This window comes from Lynx canadensis, chromosome D1 (assembly GCF_007474595.2).
Source record: "Lynx canadensis isolate LIC74 chromosome D1, mLynCan4.pri.v2, whole genome shotgun sequence".
Classification (NCBI taxonomy): domain Eukaryota; kingdom Metazoa; phylum Chordata; class Mammalia; order Carnivora; family Felidae; genus Lynx; species Lynx canadensis.
Window position 1 is genome coordinate 25,711,770 of NC_044312.2, and position 26,219 is coordinate 25,737,988.

At 49.0% G+C, this 26,219-nt stretch overlaps 1 protein-coding gene across 1 annotated transcript in view; it reads left to right on the forward strand.

Moving 5' to 3' along the window:
* Positions 1-11,244: 11,244 nt before the first annotated feature.
* KCNJ5 (potassium inwardly rectifying channel subfamily J member 5) overlaps positions 11,245-26,219 on the forward strand; it is a 28,753-nt gene continuing 13,778 nt past the window's right edge. Inside the window, exon 1 of the mRNA XM_030332852.1 lies at positions 11,245-11,497. The gene's annotated coding sequence lies outside the window, so the exon portion shown is untranslated. The remainder of the gene's footprint in view (positions 11,498-26,219) is intronic.

A 26,219-nucleotide genomic window follows, 5' to 3' on the forward strand; every position in this document is an offset into this window, starting at 1 on the left:
GGGTTTGAGGTCTGCCTTTGCCACGTCATAGCAGTATGACGTTGGGGTGGTTACATAATCCCTGAGTCTCAGCTTCCTCATTTGAAAAAGGGACAAATTATAATTGCCTTATTTACACAATATTGTGTACAAGTTCCTTGCTAAGTGCTACATAAACATCACTTAGTATTATTATTATTATCATGTGTAATACTAAGATCAAATTTAACCAGGGAGTAGGAGATCCTGGTTTGAGTCCTAAGTCCTCCACCGATGCACAGCGGAGGCCACACTATGCTTTCCCCAGCTGGGATGTGAGGATGGGGACAACTGCCCCCAGTGGCCCCAGGGACTGCCGGGGGCTGTGGAAATGGAGGTAGTGGGTGGCTGGGATGCTCTTTGGAGATTAAAGAACACAAACAGGGCCTGACCTAGGCTCAGGTAGTATGATATAGGGCTGTTGCTACCCTCAGGTAAAAGAATCCCAGCAATGAGCTCTCCTCTTTGAAAAAGACTTAGCATTGCTTTATAACACAACCATCACAGTAGCTTCCTTTTATCTGTCTCATCCAAAAACACTTTCATGACCCTTACGTTATGTGGTCATCTAAACAAAGGAAGGTGGCTGCAGAGAAGGGCATGTGATGACCCCGGCCTCATGACCCGAGGCTAGGTTAACAATCTTGTCCTCATTACCCGAGCAGCCCTGGTGTCCTGGAAAACAAATGATTTGAGCATGGGCAATTCTTGTTCCCACCTTTATTTGTGCAACCCCACCCCTTTTCCTCCTGACCTCACCCATCCTCCCTGGCTCATTAGACAGAGGCTATGAATGCCCACTGCTGTAGTCCTATCTTGGCCCGCAAATCCTTCAGCAGAGGAGAAAGAGCCCACCCAGCCACTCTCACTAACAGCTTTGGGGCTTGGTTTCTTCTTTTACAAAAGGACACTGGGGCAAATGATCATCAGGTTCTCTTGAGATAACGGGAAGCTTAAAACTGCCCAGTAAGTATTTTCTAATGTTACTACAAAAGGAAGTAGGGTGATCTTCTTCTGTGTCCCTGTAGAATTTGACAGATACTTCATATGACTCTCCAATCCCCTAGCAGGTGTTCCCACCATCAGACAGATTTAGGGCAGCTCATCCAAAACCCACCATCTAGTAAGTGACCATGTCCCATGACCCAATAAAAATCTCAACATTGCCAGAGTGTCAGGGGAAGAACTGAGCATCCGTGGGCAGGGAGAGGGAGAATGCAGGGAGGAGAGAGTCTGAACGCACTCTAGACAAAGCCTAATACCTTTGGGTCTTCACACAAAGAGTGATGGATGTATGCGAAGAAAATAACAACCCCAAGTGCACTGTGAATCAGGCATTTTCTCGGGGAAGGGCAGCAGACTTCAATATCTTAGTCCATTGACTATGACCTTCCTTCTTGTTCAATAGCCAAGACTAATAACCACTCAGTCTACCTACAACTAATGCCCTTTACTGGATTCCAGGTGCACTTAGCAATGTTCCAATCATGATATGGCTTCCCATGTAGGTCTCTCCCTGTAGGGAGAAATTCGTTGACCATGCCGTCTGTGAGTTCTAGTTTCTGGTGTTCACTGTGAATTAATAAGTTAGCATTTTTGTCTAGACATTAGGAAGCTAGATTTTAATGGGTGCCCTTGGGAGATGGCTGTGCTTGCAATCAAGTGACTGAATTTGCAAGGACCTTGACAGATGTTCTAAGCTTTGTCACTTTTGGGGGTCTCTGGAAAGGCAGAGAGCTGTCCTCCTCAACGGAGACTCAACCTCACAGGAGACGCCCAACCATCACCATTAGCTGTGTTCTCTTTCCATATACGCTTGTATAACTATTTATTATTTATTTGTTACCATGAGGGTAGGCACCTCTGTAGGCAGAGAATATAGCCTCATTCATCACTGCACATCCAGAACTGGCACAGAGCCTTCTGCAGAGCAAGGGGTCAGCAAATGTCTGCAGAATAGATGATTAAAAATGAATGCATGACTTGAGTATAAAGAGGGTGAATTAAAGAAATGCTTCTACTTTTGTTCTCCCCTGAAACCCCAATAAAATAACAATTTTAGAAAAGGCATTAACCCTCAAGGGTAAGAAGACTGGACAAGAGACAAGAACAACAACATTTTTGAAAACCAGAAAACAGATGTGTTCTATGCTTGTATAGGAAAAAAAAAAAAAACAGGAACCAGCAAATTCACCCTTTAGAATCCCAAAAGATTTAGCTATCTATAACACTGTCTACCTCCAGAAGTTGGGGTAGGAGATGAACGAAGCAGCTCACACAAGGAGGGTTCATTGAGGCTGTTCAGGAAAGACAGTAGTTAGATTTCCAGATCCCCTCCCTGCATAGGCCCAGGCAAAAACAAAAACAAAAACAAAAATTTCTCCTGGCCCTCTCTTGCACTGGTCTGGAGATTTATTCCCGGAAATGGTAAAGCAAATGGCCCCTAGACAGAGGGACACATGGCACCATTAAGGATGGGTTTATCATACCCTGAAAAAAAGAAGAACTAAGTAAACATATGCATAGTAGATAGTCTCCAGTTCTCTTCCCCAGCCTGACTTCAGAGGCTAGCAGTCAGTATCAGACACTCCAAACAGGAGATTGAAAGAGTTGCTCCTGAAAACTCAGATCATGTCCTAAAGAAAAAACTGCTATCAGGGGTTCCTGCAATGAAATGGCCCAGCCAGAGTTTGTCAACACCATCTTCTGCCCCAGAGCTTCCTCTTAGCAGGTTACCCGATATCCAAGGAGCTAAAACAGACAGACACGTAAAAGCCTCTTGGAGGAAGTGGGGACCAGGCAGGAAGAAGAAAGCTTCAAGTAGAAAGAATGTTACCCTCAAGAAATGAACCTTAAGGGACACCTGGGTGGCTCAGTTGGTTTGGCTCAGGTCATGATCTTACTGTCCATGAGTTCGAGCTCCACGTCCAGCTCTGTGCTGTCAGCTCAGAGCCTGGAGCCTGCTTCAGATTCTCCGTCTCCCTTTCTCTGCCTCTCCCCTGCTCGTGCTCTCTCTCTCTTTCTCTCTCTTTCTCTCTCTTTCAAAAATAAATAAAGATTTAAAAAAAATTTTTTAAGAGAAAAAGAAATGAATCTTAAGAGAATAAAAATGGGGGGGTCTTGGAAATTAAAATACAATAGCAAAACCCAAAATCTCAATGGATAGTTCGAAAGACAAAGTTGAGGAAATCTTCCCGAACACAGAGCAAAAAACACAAAGAGATAAAATTGGAAGAGAAAAGATAAGGAAATATGAGGTTTCTGAGGTCCAATATCTAAGTGACAGAAATTTCAGAACAAGAGAATGGGGAAAACAGAAGAAGAAAATCATCAAAGAAGCATTGCAAGAAAATTTCCCAGAATGGAAGGCAATGATGGAACGGTCTGCCTAATGCCCAGGACAATGGATATAAATAGTCCCACCACAAGTCACATCATTGGGACACTTCAGAACACTACAGGCAAGGAGAAGATCATGCTCATTTTCAGAAAGGAAAAAGAGGACATATAAAAGGATCAAAAATGAATCTGGCTTTGGACATCTCAACATCATCAAAAGATGGAAGGAAAATTAAGACATCCCTGTAACATTCTGAAGGAAAATGGTTTCCTTTTTTTTAAGTTTATTTATTTATTTTGAGAGAGAGAAAAAGAGAGAGAGAGAGAGAGAGAGAGAGGCAGAGAGAGAATCCTAAGCAGGCTCCACATGGGGCTCAAACTCGTGAGCCTTGAGATCATAACCTGAGCTGAAACCAAGAGTAAGATGCTGAACTGACTGAGCAACCACCCAGGGGCCCCTCAAGGAAAATGATTTCTGATTTAGAATGCCATACCTGGCCAAGCTGTCAATCGAACAGAATAGAGATATTTCAGATATGCAAAGTCTCCAAAAAAAATGTACCTCACATGCTCTCTTTCCCAGGACAGAACTGTAGAATATTTTCCTCCAAAGTGAGAGAGTGAACCAAGAAATAAGCAAACAGGAGACTCAGGAAATGGGGTGCAGTAAGAGAGAGTGGAAGGGACAAGAGACACCCCCAGCAGAGAGGGCCACCCATGTAGACCAAAGGGAGCACAAGACTCCAGAGGAGAGTTCCCCAAGGGATGAAACCAACAGAACCTGATGTATCTGGACATTTGTTTTTTAATCTTTTAAAATTGTTTTTATTTTGGGACATCTTGAGAAGAGCTTGAAAGTGTAGGTGGAAATTTTTTCACCGAGGTTGGTGATAAGAGCCAACCAAGAAGAGTTAGTGATGTCAGGGAAACCCAAAACTTGTGCGAGATTGAAAAAGTAGTCTGACTGCATAGATCAGCTACAATCCAACCAGAATTTTATAGACATATGAGTATTAACATGGACTGTCTGATGGAAATTCTGACAAAACTCCACTGGGAAAATGGTAAATGAGAAGGGAGAACATATGTGGTAGAGGTGGGGGAGGAATGGGAGCTAAGTTCCATCTTAGTGTTCCATCCAACACTTCTGGGAAGTTGGAGAGACTCTAAAACAGAAGCATCTAGAAGTATTACTACAAGTGTGTCATTTAGAGATGTGTGGTGAAACCAAGGGGAAAAAATAGCAGAGATGAAAGTAGGAGTGTCTGCAGGTTGGGAGATGGGGGAGGAGGAGGGGGCAGCCTGGCTGTTTTCCTAACTATCCAGAACATATGCACATGTGCTTTGAACATACGCACATATTACTTTAATAAAACAAAACTAAAGATGAAAATGAATGAATGCCTAATTGTTCTAGAGAGAGAGAGAAAAATCTCTTCCAACCACTAGATGGTGCTATTGGCCACTTGTGAAACCGGCCTGGGAAGGGCCCCGCTGGTCAGGCATTTATTTCTGGGGAGTTTTCCATAAAGCAGAATGAGATTTTATCAATAAAATTAGGGAAAAAAATTAAGTTGTTTATCTTCTTTCATCTTCAAATATCATCCTTCTTCATGGACCTGGATGAAAAAATCATTTGCCTTCGGTGTTGTGACAATTGAAAACGCAACGCTGGGGCGCCTGGGTGGCGCAGTCGGTTAAGCGTCCGACTTCAGCCAGGTCACGATCTCGCGGTCCGTGAGTTCGAGCCCCGCGTCGGGCTCTGGGCTGATGGCTCAGAGCCTGGAGCCTGTTTCCGATTCTGTGTCTCCCTCTCTCTCTGCCCCTCCCCCGTTCATGCTCTGTCTCTCTCTGTCCCAAAATAAATAAACGTTGAAAACGCAACGCTGGGGACAAAATCCAGAACCTTCTAGCTTGTTGAGTGCCCCACCTTCTAGGAGCACAGATGCTGATTCAATAAAATCAACTGTGCAGCCAATTGTGGTAAATGTCTCTCTCGGGCCCTGGGGCCTGGACTCACGGATAAGAGGAAATTCAGGAACGGGAAGCTTGTTTTAGGAAAGCCTAAGAGCCAGGTGGTGCTAATGTCAGAAATCAAAGAAATTCAAAGAAAACTGGAGTTGGGATCCTCCAGCGACAGCTGGGATACTTATCTATTCAGGAAGCAGAGACATAGGCATGGAAATCAGGCATGAAGAAAGGCCTATTTAATACATTCTGCAATTACTAATGACACCTTGATAGCCCGATTGATGTTGTTTTCCCCCCCACCCCTTAGTTCTGTTTCCCTTGACTCTTCTGGATCCGTGGTCTGCAGTAACTGTGGGTACACATTTCTTACCCTCTGCTGTGCTTGAGCACAAGTCTTCCTAAGATAAGCACCACTAAAGAAATATTTTATTAATGAATGAACCTGATACACGAACTGCAATGTTTTCCTGCCCCTCATCCTTTCAGCGTGGTGCACCCCCCACCCCACCCCCAGAGCTACCCTCCAGCCATCTTGTCCTGCTCTGGATCCTCCCCCTCCTCCTCCCTCAAGCCGGATGTGAGCCCAGTCCCCAGCTCTGGCCTCTTGTCCCCTCTGCAGATGACAGCCGGAAATCTGCACTTGGGTCCCTGACTCCTTCCTCAACTCAGGCCTTCAGTCCTTCCTCTTTTCAGACAATTTTCTTTAGGAGATTTGTCAGCCTTAAGTTAGGAGGCACCTCATCTACAAACTCTGTGTCTCTCTTTCCCCGGGCCACCTGCGCCTTCCGATCTCTTGATTCCCTTCACGAGCCACACATACATCCAGTAAGCATTTGCTGAATAAAAGGCGTGACGCCGGACACTGGGAATGGAAGGATTTGAAACCCCATGGTCCCCACCCCCAAGAAACTTGCAGATTGTAGGTAGAGGAAGAAGACAGATAAAGGAACTCCCAGCACCCCGCGATCAGGGCTTTAGCGGAGGGAAGCGGAAGGGGAACGGTGCTCTCCTGATCCCAGGGGAGTCCGGGAAGCCTACTTGGCACAGCTCAGCGACAAGCCATCCAGTTCCACCCTCTCTTCTCCCCGCTCCCCAGATGCTACCAGGCACTGGATCTGCTGAGTCTGCCTCAGCTGTGTTTTCTACCGCGTGTTCTCTCGCCGACCCCAGCGTGCGTAGGCATCACTTAGGGATTTTGTTGGAGTGAAGCTGGTCTCTGAGCAGGACTGAGGTGGAGGCTGGAGTTCAGTAGTTCGTACAAGCTCCCCGGAGTGGGGCTCCTACCGCTGATCTGTGAACACCCTACGGGTCGTGGGGTTCTTTCTTGTGACCACCAAAGCCCAAGCGTGCACCCCTGCCTCTGACCCCTAGACAGTGCCATCCGGCAGCCCGCACTCCCCCCCCCCCAACCATAGTGCCTATTTAAAAGAAATGAGATCAGATTTAAAAGTCATTTTGTGACTCGCAGTAGCCACGTTTCACATGTTCAACGACCACACGTGCCGTGTTATAGAAGAACAGATACGGAATGTTTCCTTCGTCGCAAAAGTTCCGTTGGGTGGCGCTGCTTACTCTCTCTGCACCTAAGCTGGTCACTGGCGGAACTAGTTACATACGGCCTGGTGCCCTCACCAGACCCTAAGCTCCTTGAAGACAAACTCTGTGTTTGTCTTGCCATTTTTCCTATCCCCAGAACCTAGCCCGTAACCGTTTTCTCATTTGACAAAACTTGATTCGTCGCCTACTATGCACCAGCAGCTGGGACCTAGCGGAGCTCGGTGGTGAAAAGCACGAACACGACCTCTGCGCCAGCACAGGTCCCAAGATCTGTGCTCAGTCATCATTCGCTGAAACGAATACGCGAATCAGTTATGTACCAAACGCCTCGGGGAAAATCTTCTTGAGAAATGACTTTCCCCTATTTCTCCCCGACTCAGAAATCTTCTCCGGTCACCTCCCCTCTGCCGAAGCAAGTCCACGCTCCGTGGCTTGGGACACAAGGCGCTTCCGAGAGGCACAGTTGCAGCCAGTATGGCTCGTGTGTTGGTGTGCTAGAACCGCCGTAGCAAAACACCACACACTGAGGGGCCTGAGCAGCAGATTTACTTCTCACGAGTCTGGAGGATGAAGTCCAAGATCACGGGGCCAGCACGGCTGGTTTCTCCTGAGGCCTCTCTCCTCGGCTTGCGGACAGCTGTCTTCTCTCTGCGTCCTCACGTGGCCGTTTCTCTGCGTGCACCCCACCCCCCGCCGGTGTCTGCGTGCCCCAATCTCCTCTTCTTATAAACACGCCAGGCAGACTGGATCAGGGTCTATCCCAACAGCGTCATTTTAACCTAATCATCTCTTGAAAACATTGTCTCTAAATACAGCACCCCTGGGGGTATACTCAGGGTTCAGTCTCCAACATACGAATCTGGGGTGGGGTGGGGAACACCATTCACCCATAACCGTTAGGAATATGATTTTGGAATCTCACAAAGCTGGGTTATGAAAGTCACTATTAATGACTGTGCCCATAAGAGGACACTTGACTGTCTGAGCCTCAGTTTCCTCATCGGAGAAATGATGATGATACTACCTTCCCCTGGGGTCTTAAGATGAAAGCATCTGCTTATGTGGACCGCTTAGCTGAGCTCAGAGGTAATAGGCACTCAGCTCATTACAGTCACTTGACATCAACCCTCCCTCACACTTTCCCTGCCCTATCCCCTGACACCAGTCCCTCCCTCAGGTCCCCGACACACACACACACACACACACACACACACGTAAGCCTTGCTTTCCCGCACCTTTCTTCATACAAACCCTACTCCCCTCCATATTCAAAGCCTAGTCTTACTTCAGGGCTCACATCAGATGCTCCTTCAGTCCTTAGGCAGATGTCAGCTCTCAGCTCCGACTCTCCAAGCTTGGTTAGCATTACCCTCTGTTCTACACCATCATCCCATCCAATTAGCACCTATGAAGTAGAACCCAAGTTGTTAATTTGTCTGCTAACTTTTCCTGCATAGAGGCTGACCCTCCCAACTGAATGGTGAGACATCGTAGATCAAAGCCGCCATTATACTTATTAGCTTTTCTCACAGCACATATCAATGTGCTCAGAGGAGTTTATGAGTGCAAAAATACGGATATGTGGGCAATATTCACTGATTGAATAAGAGTGTGTGTGTGTGTGTGTGTGTGTGTGTGTGTGTGTGTGGTCTTAGCATAAAGAAATCATGAGAAAGAAAAACACCAAATTCAGGCTATTGATTCTCTCTTGAGGGATGAGGAGCTAATCCAGGGTGGGTTCACAATCTCGGCAATCTTGTGTTTTGCTGTTTAAACTGGGTGGCATCTTCACAATTATCTGTGATACTATTCTCATACCATTTTGAATTCTTAACTATTTCAAGTTAATACTCATTAGTCGACACATGTCTGTTGTTGCTAGGTTGACTTATTAACATATCCAACTAATATGTGAGGAATTCTTCTGCCATGAGTGAAAATACTTACAATATTTGTCTTAGAAGAGTTTTAGTTAGGACTTCAGAGTAGAGCTCTTTTAATTAATATTTTAGCTGGCCGGAAATATTTATGAGACATTACCAGCCTCATAAATGCAAATCGAATTTCTATAAATAGGAGAAAAGATAATTTCCTGTGTGTCATATTCTAAAAAGAAAACTTTAATTGTGATTCACCTCCCACTCAGTGAAGGCAGGTAAGAGAAGCTGATAAAGGTGGACGGAGGCAGTACTCTAATTAACAGTGATAACACCCTTGAATTCTCAGTGCTTTCAAGTACTGCCTCATCAATTTTTGGACACTGAAAGACGCACCCAGCATCTTCCAAGCCCCCAGAGCCATTCTTCAATTGCATCTCTTATCCTCAGATGTTGCCCGGGCTCTCTGGGAGACTTGGGCATATGGAAAAGTGAAGGCTCACCTAAATTTGCAAAAACCAGTCAGGACGAGAACCCCCATATCTCTGATTTTTCAGATCCAGGCCAAGAACTGGACCCAGGTTTTCTGTCCCCTGGCCCAAGGTCCCATCGCTGTGAGAATATTTACAGAGCAACATTTCCCAGACCACCCTATGTTTTGCCTCAAAGTCAGCCAGTCTCTCCCCATTTGGCAGAAGAAATCCCATAGTTTTTTACGCTGGATCCAAAAGCAACAGTTAGGCTCGTAGGCTCACAGGCTCTCATAGGCTCGGTAAATGTGTATAAAGGATGTCATCCAGGCCACAGGGCTATACAGTCAAGGCTTCTCCCAAGAGCTAGGAAATTAAGGAATTAAGAACTGTCTTCTCAGAGTGTTAAACTATTAGATCAACGTGTAATGAATGAGCAGGAAGACAGGCTAAATCCCCCAAGGGGACTTCGAGATTTCCTACTCAGTGAGGGTTAATTGCAGCCACACTGAATGACCCCGCTACAGACAGAAAGGAGGGGGCGTCCAGCAGGGACCCTCCGTGCTCTAACTCTGGGTAGTGGGCCGTGTGCACGCTGGCTGCTGTATGCCACAACAGGAGCCCCCGGGGGGGTTGCCCTCATGGCTCCCAGTGCCATGTTGCTGTCACGTTGCTGTGCTCTCACTGGAGAGGAATGACTTGGTGCCCCCCCCCCCGCCCCCGCCCAGTCCCACTAACAACCGATTGTTTCCTTGTGATTTAATAAACCCGCTTTCCTGTTGTTCACAGTGTTCACTTGATACATATTCATTGAGCACTCATGCTAGGTGCTGGGGACACAGCAGAGAACAAGTCAGTCACAGTCATTGCCCCAGCAGAGCCTACAGTCTCATGGACACCGGTCTCACACCCTTGATCAAGTGCCTGCTGGCAGAGAGGAGACACGCTCAGGGCCTGGAGCAGGTGTGCCGAACCCCATAGGCTGGGCTGCCCTGAATGGACGGTCCTCAGAGAAGCCTGCCGGCGCCTCCCCAGACAGCAGGCCTCTCTGCAGGGGATGGCCCATCTGCAGTTGCCTTTCCTGCAGCTCCCACTAATTAAAGAATAAACGCATGCAATCAGCCCTCCAGGCAGGGAGAAACCCCAAAGGGCAGGCAGTGGCTCTACTGGGCCTAGGTGTGCATTCAGCTTGGGCTCTAAGTCGGTGGGAGACTTCTCTGAGCGGAGAGAGCATTTCCCCTTTCCCGCTATCCCTATCCAGGCCCAGGTCACATGTCCCCGGAAAGGCCGGTTAGACGGTGAGCAGAGAGCCCTGGGATCAGAGCAGACCTGTTTCCTGTCTCTGGACGGGACCACTGCCCTCACTGCGCCCACAGGAGCGGGAGGGCGAGGAAGCAACAGCAGCGAGGTGGCTGAGCAGCCCGTCCAGGGCTCTGATCCAAGATTTCTGCCCTTCTAGTTTCTTCCTTTCCTCTGCTCCACCGCACCCACTCAGCACGCGCGCGCTCACACACACGCACAGGCGCGCTCACACACAGGCACACGCGGCGCTCACACATGCACATGCAGGCGAGCTCACGCACATGCACACGCGGGAGGGCGCGCGCGCGCACACACACACACACACACACACACACACACACACAGGCTTGCACAAGATCTCCATCCTTTGCCTCTCTGCACGGCCAGAAGCACCCCCAGTACCACCAGCCCGGACGCGGCAGGGAGGGGGCGCGAGGGAGGGGACAGCTGCCCGCCCCCTCTCCTCGGGTGCTCTCCGCACCTCCCAGATCCGATTCATTCAGAACCGCTGCGCCCCGGGCCGCCCGGGAACCCCGCCCCACCCTCCCGCCCCTCCCGCCTTTGCCCGGGGCCCTTTAAGTCGGTTATTACACGTTGTTACACAGAGTCCTCCGTCCTGGGGCAGAAGGGGAGGAGAAGCGGGGGAGAGAAGCGGGCGGAGGTAGGAGAAGGGGGAGAGACGGAGGGGAGGGGAGAGACGGAGGGGAGGGGGGAGCGCGCGCGAGACAGCGAGAGCGTGAGCAGAGCCTCCGGCTGCCGGAGGAAGGGAGTGACTGAGGGGCTGGCGCGGGAAGGGACAGGATGGCTTAGCCTCTGGCCACAGGACCCCACGCCAGGGAGAAGCTCTAGGCGGACTCCGAGGCTGTGGTAATGGCTGGGGCTGGAGAGTCCCCGCGAGGGCCCTGAGCGCCCCCGCACCCAGAAGTTAGCATCAGTGGGACTTGGAAGCTCCCATCTCAACAAGTAAGTTGCCTTCTTTTCCTTCTGCATTTTTAACCCCCGCCACTGGTTCTGGAAGGCGGGATGGGTACCCTCAAGGTGCCCCTTGCCCCTGGCAGTTAGCTTTTGCCAGGCATCTGCCACTTTGGGAGCCCATGGGGACAGTGGAGGGCTGAGGGCCGGTTTAAAGTTCAACCAGGAAATCCGAGCTCCCCAGAGCCGGCAGGTGCCCCAGGCATTGGGAGTTCAGTCTTCAGAGGGTTGTAAACATCTCAGTGCAGGTGCTGCAACAGGGTTACCTGGGGAGGGGGAGGGGGAGGGTCCCCAAACCCCACCCCCCCACCCCCCCGCAGTGGAATGAGAAGCCAAGGCAGGGTGGGGGCATCATCTACCCCCCCACCCCCTCCCCGGGGTGAGGGTTCTGCCTTCATACCCAGGTGTAGAGGGCTGGGGGGAGGCGGCCAGCTCCCTCAGCTTTTGACTCTCAGCTGACTCTTGCTTTCTTTTAAGTCTGGCCACATTGGAAACATGGCCTTGCTCTTTCTGCCCTCCTTGCCGCCTGGTCACTTCCTGGAAGCTGGCAGGATGGCTCCTGGGACCAGGTCTGGTCTCCAAATTTCCAGGGCCTACCCTAAACACCAGGTCGGGGAAGGCTAGCCCAGCACCTGTTCTGAGAGCCCTCTGGAACACCAGAAGATCAACAGGCACATGACTGTTTGCTCTGTGTCAGAATGGGCCAAGCGCTTTGCTCTCTTTTGATCCTTTTAATGGAACCAATATTCACATCTGCCTTCTCCGGCTGAGAAGCTGCAGCTACGTGGGGCTGTGTAACTCGCGGGAGGTACCCAACTCACAAGTGAGATTCTCACCTGGGCCTGACTCCAAAATGTACCTTTTTCTCACCGCTAAGCTAACCACATCATAGGGCTTTCTGGTTCACAAAGCACTTTTCCCAGTGGGAGAGAAGCAGTGAAAAAAAAGCTAATATTTATGGAACCAAGTACTGAGCCAGACACATTCACATGAGTTCATCTGGATGCCTGTCCCGCGGGGTGGAGGTCATTCGCCGGCTTTACAGATGAGACCACAGCTTTAGAGTTCTGAGCGGGAATAATGGCAGAGCTATTATCCCCTAAACCCTTGTCCTCCGACTTCAAAGCCAGACTCTTTCCACTGTTAAACAGCAACCCCGAAAGGTACGCTGGCCTTCCCAATCTGTACCTTTTCCTCAAAGCCGGGTGTAAATCCTATCAGCTGGCTGATGAGGCTCTGGGGCGCCCTAGAATCTGGTGGAAGAACCAAGCAGGGTGTGGATGGTGTAGAAGTTAGGGGGAGGAGGCCTTCGTTTGGGCTGTGGCACGAAAAGCTTTGTCACCTTGCCTGGGATTTTAAACTATTGATCTGACCCTAGATGGCCTCACGCACTCAGGGTGCATGCTTCTTGGCCGTAATATTAAGGAATTGTCGTTTATTGAACGCTGACTACGTGACACTGGGCATTTTGTGTATGCGATGGGGTTGTCTCTTCTTCCATCGGCTGTTTCTCCTACCTTCCCCTTCTCACCTCTTCCCATCCCCTGTACCATCCTGGACCCAGACAATCTGAAACGGAGTTCACAGAGTAGAGACTTACAGCCCGAGGCTGGAAAAAGACAACCTTCTTTTACCTTGGAAGGAGTATGTTGGGCCATTTGTTATGTGTTTATTACTTGTCAGGCTCTGCATATTAATTATGAGATTGATAGTATGTTATTACAGCAGCCTAAATTATCAGAACAGCACCAGGGTCACCACCGAAGGGGGAAACATCACATAGAGAGCGTGTCTGCACATTCCACAGTCCTCCCTATCTCCCCGAGCCGTGTTCTAGATACACTATCTAGCTCTCTGGCTGAAAGGGGACCACTCACACAGACTTCTGTCCTCTCCAAAAGCCACTACAGTCTGCCAGTACTCCTCGCAGGCAACATGTCTTATGGAAGTAGCACGCCTGCATTAGACACGGGATGAATGAACTAACTCCATCCAGCAAGCAGTGGGGACACGATAAGCGATAAGCGTGAGCAAAGAGAAGGGGCTGGTCCGAAAGCTCTGCTGCCTTCTCTGGGGATGCAGGCAGATCTCAGCGGGATTCCCCAACATGGGCACCCCTGAGTCTGCGGGCACATGCTGAGCAGAGCCCAGCTCTCCCACTGTGGAAACATCAGCATGGCTCTGTCACAGACATTCTCTCTGCCCCAGTGTCCCCGGCCGGCTGAGTGGCAGCATCCCTTTGGGGCTTCCTGCAAATGCCTGCCGGGGTTTCCTGTCCAGAAATTCAGGAGACTCCAACACTGCCGTAGTCCCCTGTGATGGAGTTAACCCCACAGCGGGGAAGAGACAACCAGATCGTGCATTCTCCACTTAGCATTTGCTCTGAAAGTGACCTAGTTCCCCATGCCTTCTGTGGGCAAAGCCACAAATAGGTGTGCTGGGCGCTCACGTACTTGAAAATGGCATCTACTTCAGCTTCTTGTTTTTAAATCAGTTCAACAACCATTTATTTGATCACTTAGCATGTGCCAGGAACAATTAACCTTTGAGAGCCTTGGAACGTGGTCCTTCAGGCAGGGTTATGCCTTCCACGTCGGAGCATGAGAGCAAAAGCTTGCATTTTCTGGGCAATACTGATTGAGTATTTCGGCTGGGGGTGGGAGTACCCTGGGGAGAAAGGAGGAGTCCATTCGGTGGTTTGAAGGAGCCATGTTTAGATTCAAATTTTCACTGTGTCTGAGCTACAGGCAGGCCATTGAGAGCTGGCAGCGTTTCTAAGAGAGGGGCCATCATCAGATGTCTCCTGAGACAGCTGTCAGCCATGGAGGAATTTTTCTCTTTTTCCTAAAGAAAAGATAAGAAGCATGGGAGATCAAACACAAAGGAGTGTAGTGAGGCATTTGAAACAAACAAACAAACAAACAAACAAACAAAAACCACCTGAATGTATTTCTCTAAGAGACTTGTGGGTGGCTTTCTCTGGGATTATTTGGAAACGGAGGGGACGGCTCCCCCTTCCTGAGACCCTGGCTGCTGGGGAACGGGGCCACGTCCCTGCCAGTGCAGCAAAGCTTATCTAGTTCCTCCTACCTTGACATTCTGATAAGTGAGCTATTCTAGTCAACAGAGCCCCGGATGGCAGCAGGCCTTGCCAACAACCGTGTTAACTTAAATGTCAGAGCCAAACCTTTAACACATGACCCTGAGATCCTGGCTGGTGCGCAAATGTTAAGCTCCGTTATCATTCCAGGCCAGAGCACGCTGAGGGGCAAAGGTCAGGGATAACCCGACCAGTTGGTCAGGTGGCAACAGCGCTTCCGGGTCACCGAGGGTCAACCCATATGGCGGCCAGAGAGGCTGGTGGCCGGGGGTGGAGAAATAAATGCAGAAGGAGGGAAGGAGAGCCCACGAAGGGCTTTCAAACTCTCATTCTCCCCAAACTCTCATCCTCAAACTTGGTTGTTTGAGGCTGGGTGTGCTGTCCGCCTCTTTGTCCTGTCCCACATCTCAGGCTTCTTACTGTAATATGAGGTAGGCCCTAATGCCATCTTCCTACATTATTTCTTGCTGCTCAAAACGAACAGTGAGGAAGTAGGGCAGAGAAGTACTGTCAGGGGGTTGAACCCGTGTCCTGTGTGTTTTGCCTTCCGAGTCTGTCCCTCCCAAGATCGTGCTGTTGAGCACTGGATGCCCAGAGTCTGGCCGGGAGGAGAGTCATAAGAGCAACAGAGACTAGGTCCTGCCTCCTTTCCAGGAAGCTGGCCATCCAGCAGCGATAACAGACCCCACAGGTGCCCAGGTTTATAAGAGCCCCTTACGAACCAAAGTTATGCCAGTCAGCTAACCTGGACTATCACAGAGCAACCCCACTGGACAGTAAGGTATGTAGGCCTTACAGCGCCAGTCAGGGTGCCTGAGTCACTTTGGAAAGTGCCCTTTATTGGACGAACTTAAATGTCACTCACGTATTCCTTTAAAAATGCATATGGAGGGGCCCCTGGGTATCTCAGTCGGTTAAGCGTCCCACTCTTGATTTGGGCTCAGGTCATGATCTCGCGGTTTCGTGAGTTTGAGCCCCATGTAGGGCTCTGTGCTGACAGTGCGGAGACTGCTTGGGATTTTTTTCTCTCTCTCTCTCTCTCTTTCTCTCTCTCTCTGCCCTTCCCCTGCTCACGCTGTCTCTGTTTCTCTCAAACTAAATAAATAAACTTAAAAATATAATAAAGATATAAAAATAAAAATGTGTATGGAGCTCCTACCACAGGCCAGACCCTGTGTAGAAACCGTCGCTACAAGATTGGGTCATTGACACACCCTGCCTGCCCGACCTTGGAGTTCTCTCTTTTGACTACCCGAAGAAAGCAGACGTGTCCACGAATACCTCGCGGCATCAGAGCTAAGAGCCATCACAGTGAGGCAAAAGGGCAGAGGAAAGGCCAGGGAGAAGCAGGAAAGCTTTCCAAGGGGGCTCAAAAATTCAGTGAGGTGGAAGAGAGGAGGGAGCCCAAGGAAGGAGCCCAGTTTCAGAGGCCCTGAGACTGACCTGGAGGGGGGCAGGGTGGGGAGGGGCGGGGCTTGCACTTGCACCGGTCCTTCTTCTCATCCATTCAGATTCCCCCTGAATCTTTATCTTAAATGTTCACTCAACAAAACAACATTTCCCTCACAGCCAAGATCTCTCATGCTGCCCCTTTTTATAGCCACGCCTACTTCCCTCCGGTCCCACCTCTTCCTCACCCCCTGGCAGCCATTAACTTGCCCTCATTTCTAGTTTTTATCAGCTCAAGAATGTTATATAAATTTAGTCATACAGTATATAGCCGTTTGGTTTTTCTTTTTTAAAATATTTTTTAATGTTTATTTATTTTTGAGAGAGACAGAGACAGAGAGCACTAGAGCATGAGAGGGGGAGGGGCAGAGAGAGAGGAGGACAGAGGATCTGAAGCAGGCTCTGCCCTGACAGCAGGGAGCCTGATTCTGGACTTGAACCCATGAACTGCGAGATCATGACCTGAGCTGAAGTCAGATGCTTGACCAACTGAGCCACCCAGGTGACCCTACCTTTTGGCTTCTCAATCAGTATAATTCTCTGGAGATTGATCCAGGGATATGTGTGTGTGTGTGTGTGTGTGTGTGTGTGTGTGTATGTGTGTGTGTGTGCATGAGTATATGGGCTGTGTCATATCTCAGTGTGGATGTGGAAGTCATTCAAACATTCACCCCTCGAAGGATATCTGGGTTGTTTCCAGTTTGAGGCTATTATGAATAAAGCTGCTATAAATATTTGTATACAGGTTTTTGCATGAACATAAGTTTACATTTCTTTGGGATAAGTGCCCAGAAGTGCAATTGATGGTTCACATGGTAATTATATGTTTAGTTTTTCAAGAAACTGTCAAATTGTTTTCCATAGTGGCTGTACCATTTTACATTCCTATCCGCAGTGTAGGAGTGATCCGTTTTCTCCACATCCTTGCCACTATGTGGTGGTGTCACTATTTTTTATTTTAGCCATCCTCATAGGTGTGCGATGATATCTCACTGTGGTTTTGCATTTCCCTAATGGCTAATGATATTGGCCATCTCTTCATGTGTTTGTTTGCTCCCCATATGTTCTCTTTAGGAAAATGTCCTTTCGTGTCTTAGACCCATTTTCTAATTAGATTGTTTGCTTTACTGTTGGATCTCGAGAGTCCTGTATGCATGCCAGGTACTAACCCTTGCCATATACATGGTTTGCAAACATTTTCTCCTACTCTGGAGCATGTCTTTTCATCTTAACAAGGTCTTTTTCAGCAAAACGTAAACTTTTTAATTCCGACCAGGTCCAATTTATAGGTGTTTCCTTTTATGGATGAGGTTTTCGGTGTCAAGTCGAAGAATTCTCTGCCTGCTGTAGATCTTGAAGGTTTCCGCAGGTTTTCTTTTGTTTCCTAAAAGTTGTACAGCTGTCTTGTTTATACTTTGTGCGTGATTCATTTTGAGTTACTTTCTGTATAAGGTCTGAGACTCAGTCACGTTCATCTTTCTGTCTGTGGCTATTGTTCTGATACCATTTGTTGTAAAGACAGTCTTTCCTCCATTGAATCCGGTTTGTGCTTTTGTCAAAAACCAGTGGGGTATATTTGTGAAGGTCTATTTCTGGGTTCCGGGTTCTGTTCTATTGATCTATGTGTCCGTCTCTCCTCCGGTTCCACTTAGACTTGATCACTTAGCTAGACAATAAGTTTTAAAATGCACTAGACTGATTTCTTCCACTTTATTCTTTTTCAAACTGTTTTACAAGAATAGTCTAGTTCCTTTAACTTCCAATGGAATTTTAGCATAATCTCTCTACCTATGAAAAATCTGGTGGGATTTTGATAGGAATTGCATTAAGCCTGCACATCAGTCTGGGGAGAATTGACATCTTTACTGTTATTGAGTCTTCTAGTCTATGAACACAGTATATTTCTTCCTTATTTAGATATTCCTTAATGTCTTTCGTTGACACTTTTTTTTAAAGTTTATTTGAGAGAGACAGAGAGAAGAGAGAGCGAGGGAGGGGCAGAGAGAGGGAGAGACAGAATCCCAAGCAGGCTCTGTGCTGTCAGCACAGAGCCCGACACAGGGCTCGAACTCAAGGAACTGTGAGATTGTGACTTAAGCTGAAACCAAGAGGAAGGCGCTTAACCGACTGAGCCACCCAGGTGCCCCTCATTGATACAAAATGTCTGATCTCCCATAAACCAACTGTGTGACCTTGTGTATATCACTTCTCAGACCTTCACTTTGCCTTCTGTAAAATGGGTATAGTAACACCTACCTTGACATGGCATGGAAAAACAAGATAGCAAAGGAAAAGCATCGGACAATAAGCACTTGATGACTTATTCCCCTTGATTGATCATCTCTGTTCTTTCTTTTCTTCTTCTTGCCTGTATTCACTTTCACTGTGTTTTGTCTTTTCATCCTTTGTTTCTTAAGCTACTTTCACTCTCAAGTCTTTTATTCTTAGGCTTTTATCTTTGTCATATTCTCGCTGACTTCTTCTGTCTATTCTCCCTTAATATTTGTCATTCCTCGCATTTGGGGCATTCCCTGTTTTTTGTCCTTGGACTCTGAGAATGAGCCTAGAGCCAGTTAGCCTGGGTTTCAGTCCACACAAACACTTGCTTTGGGGCAGTTGGTTTACCCTGCCTTGTGCCTCAGTTTCTTCATCTGTAAAATGGGGGAAACAGTATCTATCTCACACCTGTTCTGAAATGATTACGAGTTAACACATGTAAAGCATTTAGAGTCCAATGTGGGGTATGGTGAGCCCCCAGTAGGTTTCAACTATAATTTTTGGGATTTTACCTGTCTGGTCTTTTCTCCCCATTCACTTACCTGTCATCATCGTCCCTTCTTTTTCCCTCGTACATCAGTACGTTCATATTCACATGACTCTGCTTTCTCGTGGTTGTCTTCTCTGCACCTCTCCTGCCTCCTAGTCTCTAATCATCATTGATAAATTGGCACCAGCCCAGGAAATCTGTCCCTTGGGCTGTAGACAGGAAACAAGTGGTTTTTCATTTTGATTTAATTATTAATCTCCTTTATTATTTAATGCAGAATGCATACAGTGCAGGGTTACGATGAGGAGAATGTATTATAACCGTGCTGCTCGCTTTCAAAGGGACAGCAGGCTTAAAAAGGAAAAGTACTGGATAGACAGATACAAATGTGGGGGAAATGGAAAATGAATTAATTTGATTTTCATGCCCTTTTATTCATGATTTTTCATACATCATCTGCAGGGGGCTGGGTGGGTGAATCTGCATTGTGGCCGGTAAGCCACGGCTAAGTATCAGGAAAAATAGACGGAAGGGCCCCTCGAGTGGCCCACAGCAGCCCGCCGAGAAAGGCAATGAGATACTCCATCTTAAGCAAATGAGGGCCAAACGAGTTGGGAACCTCAGTCACAGGCTTCCAGGCCTGCTCCATAGAGGCACTGCTCGATAATTAGGGACATATGAAATGTTCAGTTGCTTGAAAAGTACTCACACCGTGATTAAGACTTTCAAATCTGTATTCCATACCTTGAAATAGGCCTAACTTTGCCCTTTTAAAAACTGCCGGGTGTATTTGGACTCAAATCTACTCAAGGAAACCTTCTCAATACCATCAAAATGACCTTTCTGTCTCTGTATTTTCTCCAAAGAATTGGACTCCACCAGCAAGTGCCAGACCTGCCCGCTCCCGTTTCGGACAAGAACTGTGTCTTCCAAAAAAACAAAACAAAACCTTGAGTGAAACACCCTTTAGTCCTCCTCTCCTTGCTTTTTATCTTTATGGTGAAGTGTCAGTATTTTTGTTTCTTTAATGACAAGTAACGGGATTAGTCCACAGCACTTCTCATAGAGTGCATGTTTCTCTCCAGATACCATAAAATAACGCACAAGTTTTTATTACTTCCTTAGAATGTTGGTGCCGAGGTCTCCAAAGATGCAGTTTGAAAGGCAGCTAATTATCTTCCCTTGTCTGGGCTGCCCACGGCTCCGAAGGCCCCAGACTCAACCTTCTGGTGCCCCTTGTGGCATTGACTGGCCCCCTTCACCAGAAGTGCAGCCAGAAGTCAAAGCCACCCGTTAAGCCTTTGTTACGTTTTTCAGTGTTTATATGACATAAAACTTCACACTCAGTGTTGCTGTGTCTACAGTGTCGTCATCTTGGGAGGGAGTTAACCAGCAGTTGTGTGCCCTGTGTAAGCCACAACTATGCAACTAGCAAGTGAGATTAATATTATAGGATTCTCATGAGCCAATCCAAGAGTTCTGAGAGACCCCCAACAGAGATGCCAATTACTATTATTATTCCATCCTGATGACATATACCGATAATACCGGTATTATTTCATAACTTCGTGCCTGCTCTTAGCCTGTAACAATTCAGGTTAGGGAACAAAGTATATTATACTATTATCTGGTAGTGTAGAATTTCCCTGAAACAATGGCAGCTATTTCATTACCATTATGATTCCCTTGGGTATTTCCATTTCTTACATAGGAAAAGAGACCCCAGATAGGGAGCTATGCAGTAATGTGTAATTCAGAGCCAGATATGCGGCCAGGAAAGTCTGGATTATAATTCAGAACCAAGATCGCACTCTGTTTAGTGCTCTGGACTTGGATGGGCTTCACGTGGGAGAGCAGGAGAGCACCAGCTCTGCAATTCGGCCACGGTCAGTTCAAAACCGGGTTCTGCTGTTTAGGAGCCACGTGACCATCGGCAACTTCTTTACCTTCTCTGACTCTCAGTCTCCTTGTTTGTCTAACAGACACAGTCCTTCGCTCTAAAATGTTGTTGGGATGGTTAAGTGAGCTGATTTACACAAGGCACCTATTCGGAGTAGCATACGCATGCACATTTCACTTCGACGGCTGTTCTGCGAAGAAAAACAAGAAGTCAGCGTCACCAGCTACAGGAAATAAATCCAGCACATGTTTTAAACGATAGCAGAACGAGTGGAAAGGGCAGAGGGAAGGTGGGGCGCAGACGGAATAGATGCTCTGAGTGGAAACGAGGCACAGCTGAGTTATTCTAGGAGCAGCCTCAGACCTTGACTTGGCTCTAGATAATAATCACACTCGTGCCGAGGGGCCAGATTCAAGGGCTCCCCTTCCTTGGAAGGGAGAGAGGCTGCCCCAGGATGGAGGCCTGGGATGCCTGGGCAGGGGGAGATGTGTGAGTCTGTGACCGCTCTCCAGGAAGGGGCAGCCTGAGCCAGGCCGATGCCGTCCGGAGGTGGGGGGGCGGGGCCCTCGTCGTCTGAGGCCTCCTCACCTGCCTTCCACAGTGGCTCCCCCGCAGTGGCCTTGGCAGCCGAGCTATCAGGAACATGGTGTACCAGAACATCCGCAGTGATGAAGTGTCCTGACACAGGCGGTTCCTCCCACCACATTGTCCCTGGCTCCGTGTTTCAATGAAAGCCCTTCACTCTGCTCCTTCCACATGCAGCCCCCACCCACCCACAAAGCCATGGGAGACCTCTGCACTCCAGAGAGAGGGGTGCCCAAGTTCACTTTGGCAATGGCAGATTTTGGCAGAACCCCCTTTACTGGGCACTCTGCTCGGAGCAGAACCAACAGTAGGTGTTCCCCAAGCCCTTGCGGGCCCACGAGAGCGAGGAGCAGCCTGGGCCTAAGACCAGCACAGGTGGTCAAACCCTACCCGCGTCAGAGCCTCGCAGTCCCATTGTTCTAGGGTTCTGTCATCGCTGGTGATCAGCATCCATTACCTGGGAGCCAGAAACGAGCTCGGGAGTTGACCTGCCCCATGCTCCTGTCCTTACAGCCCCCCTCTGGAGAGGGAGCTCCCTCCACCTTCTCTGAGGCATTTATAGACATTATAGAACTTTCTCCCCGCTGAGAACCACGTCCACCGTGACTGAGATGGCGGGCTGCGATGCTTGTCCAAGATTCTGCTCGTGACGGCGTACTTGCAAAGGGTGCAATCGGAGAGGGAAAGGCAGCTAGACAGAAGATTCACCGTAGGAAGGCGGAGGGGTCGCGACAGTCGCCTGCACAATGGAGGAGACTAGGGAGGACAAGGCTGTCGGTGAGGAGACAGGGCTTGTTAGGACCATAGGAACCAGACCAGTGGGCAGGGAAGGACAACCCATTAACCCCTCTCCTTGCTGTGATGTGAGTCCCAGATGGGCCTTCTGGCTTCCCGTGTACTGAGGGCTGACAGGCCGTGTTCACAGAAGACCTGTTAGGGAGAATTTTCTGGTGCCACCACAACTCTTAACGCCATGCTCAGCATAACTCAAAGTACAATCCAACGCGCCCATGTGAGGAAAAAGCCTCTCTCCGACTCAGGAGCCCAGGAGTATAAATTGGCAGCTGACAGACTGAATCTGACTCACAGATCTATTTTCTTTGGTTAGCTTGCTGTTTCAAAAATGGTTGAATTCGTTGTCAACGTTGAAAAAAAAATCCCTGTTTAAAAGTCTTCATCTAAAAAAAAAAGTCTTCATCTCTTGCTTTTCTGGAAAAAGAAAGAGGAAGGTCTTACGGCACCAGCTCCACAGTCTGGCATGGTAACAACCAGCAGCGGCTGAATAACAGTTGTTCCCGTTAGGATTGTGTGTGTGTCCTCACCTCACTCCCCACCGCTCCATATTGTGCTCCCGAAACCCAGAGCAAGTTTTGGTTGCACTTATGTATTCATATAATTGCTTTTCCCAGGATAAAGAGAATTAAATCTTGTAAAATCCTTGTCTCTATCAAAAACATGAAAGTGAAGGCCTAAAGAGAGCTTCTATTCGAATGCAAAATGGCAGAAAGTATATTATCTGTACGTGGCCAGTGAGCGCGGAAAGAATTCAGCCGAGCACCTCCCCTCACTGAGCTCCGTGGACCGCAGAGTCTGGCACCAGCCTCATGGGTTCTGGTTACCGCAGGCTGCACGCCCCACTCAGCTAAGAAATTCAGGAATGGCAAGGTATTCACCCCACTCCTGGCAGAAATAGACACACCTTAGAGGCAGGAGACTTACTCTTAGAGGAATCGGTGACTCCCGGGCAGTTGTGTCTTCCCTGTATGGGGCCATGTTGTGCAAACCCTGACATTTCTGGAAGTGGAAGGGGTCCTCGGTGATTCTACCTGAACAGGTGTCAGCTGGGACACGCAGAACCACCCCCCCCTTCTGTCTCTTTGGAACAGTTAGGGACCTGTGGGGGCAAGTGTTGCCGTTGTTAGAAAAAGTCAAGGAGCAGCTGTAAGCCTGAGCAGGGGGCCTCTGAGGGCAAGTAGGAGGGTGGATGGAAGGTACAGTCCCCTCGGGGGTAAAAGGAAGGCGGCTCCGGGCAGCCTGGGGGCGTGGGGCTGCCCAGCAGCAGATCCTGAAGTGGTTGCATGGCACAGACCAGGCGCGTGTCCGTCTGGCAGTCTCCTGGGCCAGATATTTCAGGGCCGGGTCCCCCCTGAGGCTCAGAGCCACTGAGAGCCTGGCCAAACCCCGAGGGCCGAGGCCGAGTAACCTCAGAGGCAGCGGCAGCCGCTTTTAGAGGTTTTAGAATCAGACACACGCGGTCCAGCCGCTTAAGAGCTCAGTGACGTTCAGCAAGTTACTAAATCATCTGTAAATTAAGGCAGGCTTAATAGATCTATTTGAATATTAAATGAGACAGTGTGTAAACATCACCTGGCACAGAGATGGCTCATGACAGGTGCTTAGCCCACCAGCGTCTCATGGCGAGCAGCTCACTCCACCTCACTTGCCGGGTACCTTCCTCACCAAGTCGTTCCTGGCCCTTCCTCACTCACCCTGGCCAAGCCAAATTAAGACCTGTCTCTTGGTCTGGCCATCACTCTCTGCTACCCTGACTGTTTGCTGTGTGTTCCCCAGCAGGCCGTGACTCCTAGAGGGCAGAAAAGACACTAGTGGTCCTCGATCTTGGTTGCTGTTAGAATCCCCTGGGGTCAGGTTCTCTGGGGGCGGGACGTAGGCATCAGCCTGGTGTCCAGCTCCGGGCTGATTACAATGTGCACCTGCAGGGAAGTCTTGCAACTCCAAGAGGACCAGCAGGGGGCGCATGGGTGGCTCAGCTGGGGAGGCGACCACCCAAGCGCAAGGGACTCTGGATACCCGCTTAGGTTAGGATCTCAGGGTTCCTGAGATCAAGCCCTGAGTCCGGCTCTGCGCTGACAGCATGGAGCTTTGCTTGGAATTCTCACGTGCTCTCTCTCTCTCTCTCTCTCTCTCTCTCTCTCTCAAAATAAATAAACATTAAAAAAAGAGAGAGAGAGAGGGGCGCCTGGGTGGCTCAGTCAGTTAAGCGTCCAACTTCAGCTCAGGTCATGATCTCACGGTTCATGAGTTCCAGCCCCATGCCGGGCTCTGTGCTGACAGCTCAGAACCTGGAGCCTGCATCAGATTCTGTTTCCCCTCTCTCTTTGTCCTTCCCCTGCTCACACTCTGTCTGTCTGTCTGTCTCTCTCTCAAAACTAAAATAAACATTAAAAAAAGTTTTTTTAAAAAAAGAGAGGATCAGCAGCATTAACATGACTGGAAGCTCCTTGATAAAATGCAGACTCTGGGAACCCCAGACCAGCCGAATCAGAATCTGCATGTTAACAAGATCTCTGGGACTAGAAAGCACAAGAAAGATGGTAAAGTGCTCTTCTACCTCCTCCTACCCCCAGGGCCCAGCACCGTTAAAGCCTGCAGGGGGGTCAGTGGAGGTCTCACGGATTGGATGAATGACTGAATCTGCGCATTACAGTTTTCGATGGACTTGTACGCCTAGTCTCACACGTGCTATCACCCAGATCGTTTTTGAACTTAGGTTCAAAAAATAAAACCACAACACACTAAATTAAAGAATAGGTTTCCATCTAAGTGAACAAGAACAAATAGCTGCAAAATGATTGAGCTTTAAAATAAAATACCTGATGGGTTTTTAAAGATGTATTACTACTGTGCTCTTTTGCCATTAAACCACAGAATGCGCTGAAGTTTTTCTTTTTTTCTTTTTTTTTTTTTTTTTTAAGGATGGTTATTTTGAAAGCTGGGAGAGCGGGACTGGCCCCCTGGCAGCAGCCAGCCCATCAGTGTGGTTTGGACACAGGCTCTGGGGGACCCCCTCCTTGGGGAAGCAGGGCTCAGACATGGATTTCTTGGGCCAGCCCCACCCATCCAGGGGACAGGGCCCGTCTTGCTCTCCCCTGCCCCCTGAGCTTCTCCAGCTGCTTGTGCGTCGGTCAGGAAGGGCAGCCCGGGGTGGCCCCGAGGGAGCTATAAAGGCAGAGGCCAGAACTGCAGTTTCCAACCTTTGTCCTCTAGCAGCCTGCTGAGAAAAGAAGGGTCATGGGAAGCCCCCTGCGTCTCATTCCAAGAGACCAGCAATGGGAGGTGGCCGGGGTCATGCCGCACACGCCAGGGGACCCCGACCCCATGCTCCAGGCCCCCCCTCTAGGGATTCCCAGATCCCCGCCATGCTCGTGCTTGGGGCTCCCCTGTCCTGGTCACCTTCCCTCCCCCTCTTCGTCCCGCTCTTGCCCCAGGAGGGCAGCTCATCGGGACCCAGGAGGAGAGGAGCAGAAGAGTGAGCCACCCATATCTGAGCCCCAGAACAGCCTCTGCCTCTACGTGCAAGGGCCACGGGCGAGAGAGTTCTTAGAAAGTTCTTCAGGCCCAGCCGCTTGGGGACCCCAGAGAGACCGGAGCAAGGTCAGAGCTCCTTTCCAAGCAGCAATGACTCATCCAGCACAACTAGTGTGGGTTCTAGAGAGTTTCTCCACAGTTGCTGTGTGACTGGGGAAGTTATTCACACTCCCCCTCAGTGTCCCTCTTTGGAAAATAAAGACCGTGCCTCCCTGTGGAGTGAAAGAAGCTGCTGGAAGCATGATGCTGACACCCAGTAGACACTAGGGGCTGTTGGCTCTTTCTTCTCCTGAATTGCTTGAAGCCCTCCTGCCCCACCCCCACAACTCTACCCTGGATGGAAAATAAGTACTGGTCTCAACCTTTATTCAGTCTTCACGGCAGCCCTCCCTGGTTGGTCCCCTCATCATCCCCATTTTACAGAAAAAGTAACTGAGGCACAGAGCAGTAACTTCCCCCAAAGTCCCTCAGCTCCAGGTCAGATCAGAAGCTGGGTAATCTGATGCCAGGGTCAGCTTTCCTAACTACTTATTACCTGGTTCCCCCTTCTAGTCTGTGTTAGTGGGGTTTTTTTGGTTTTGTT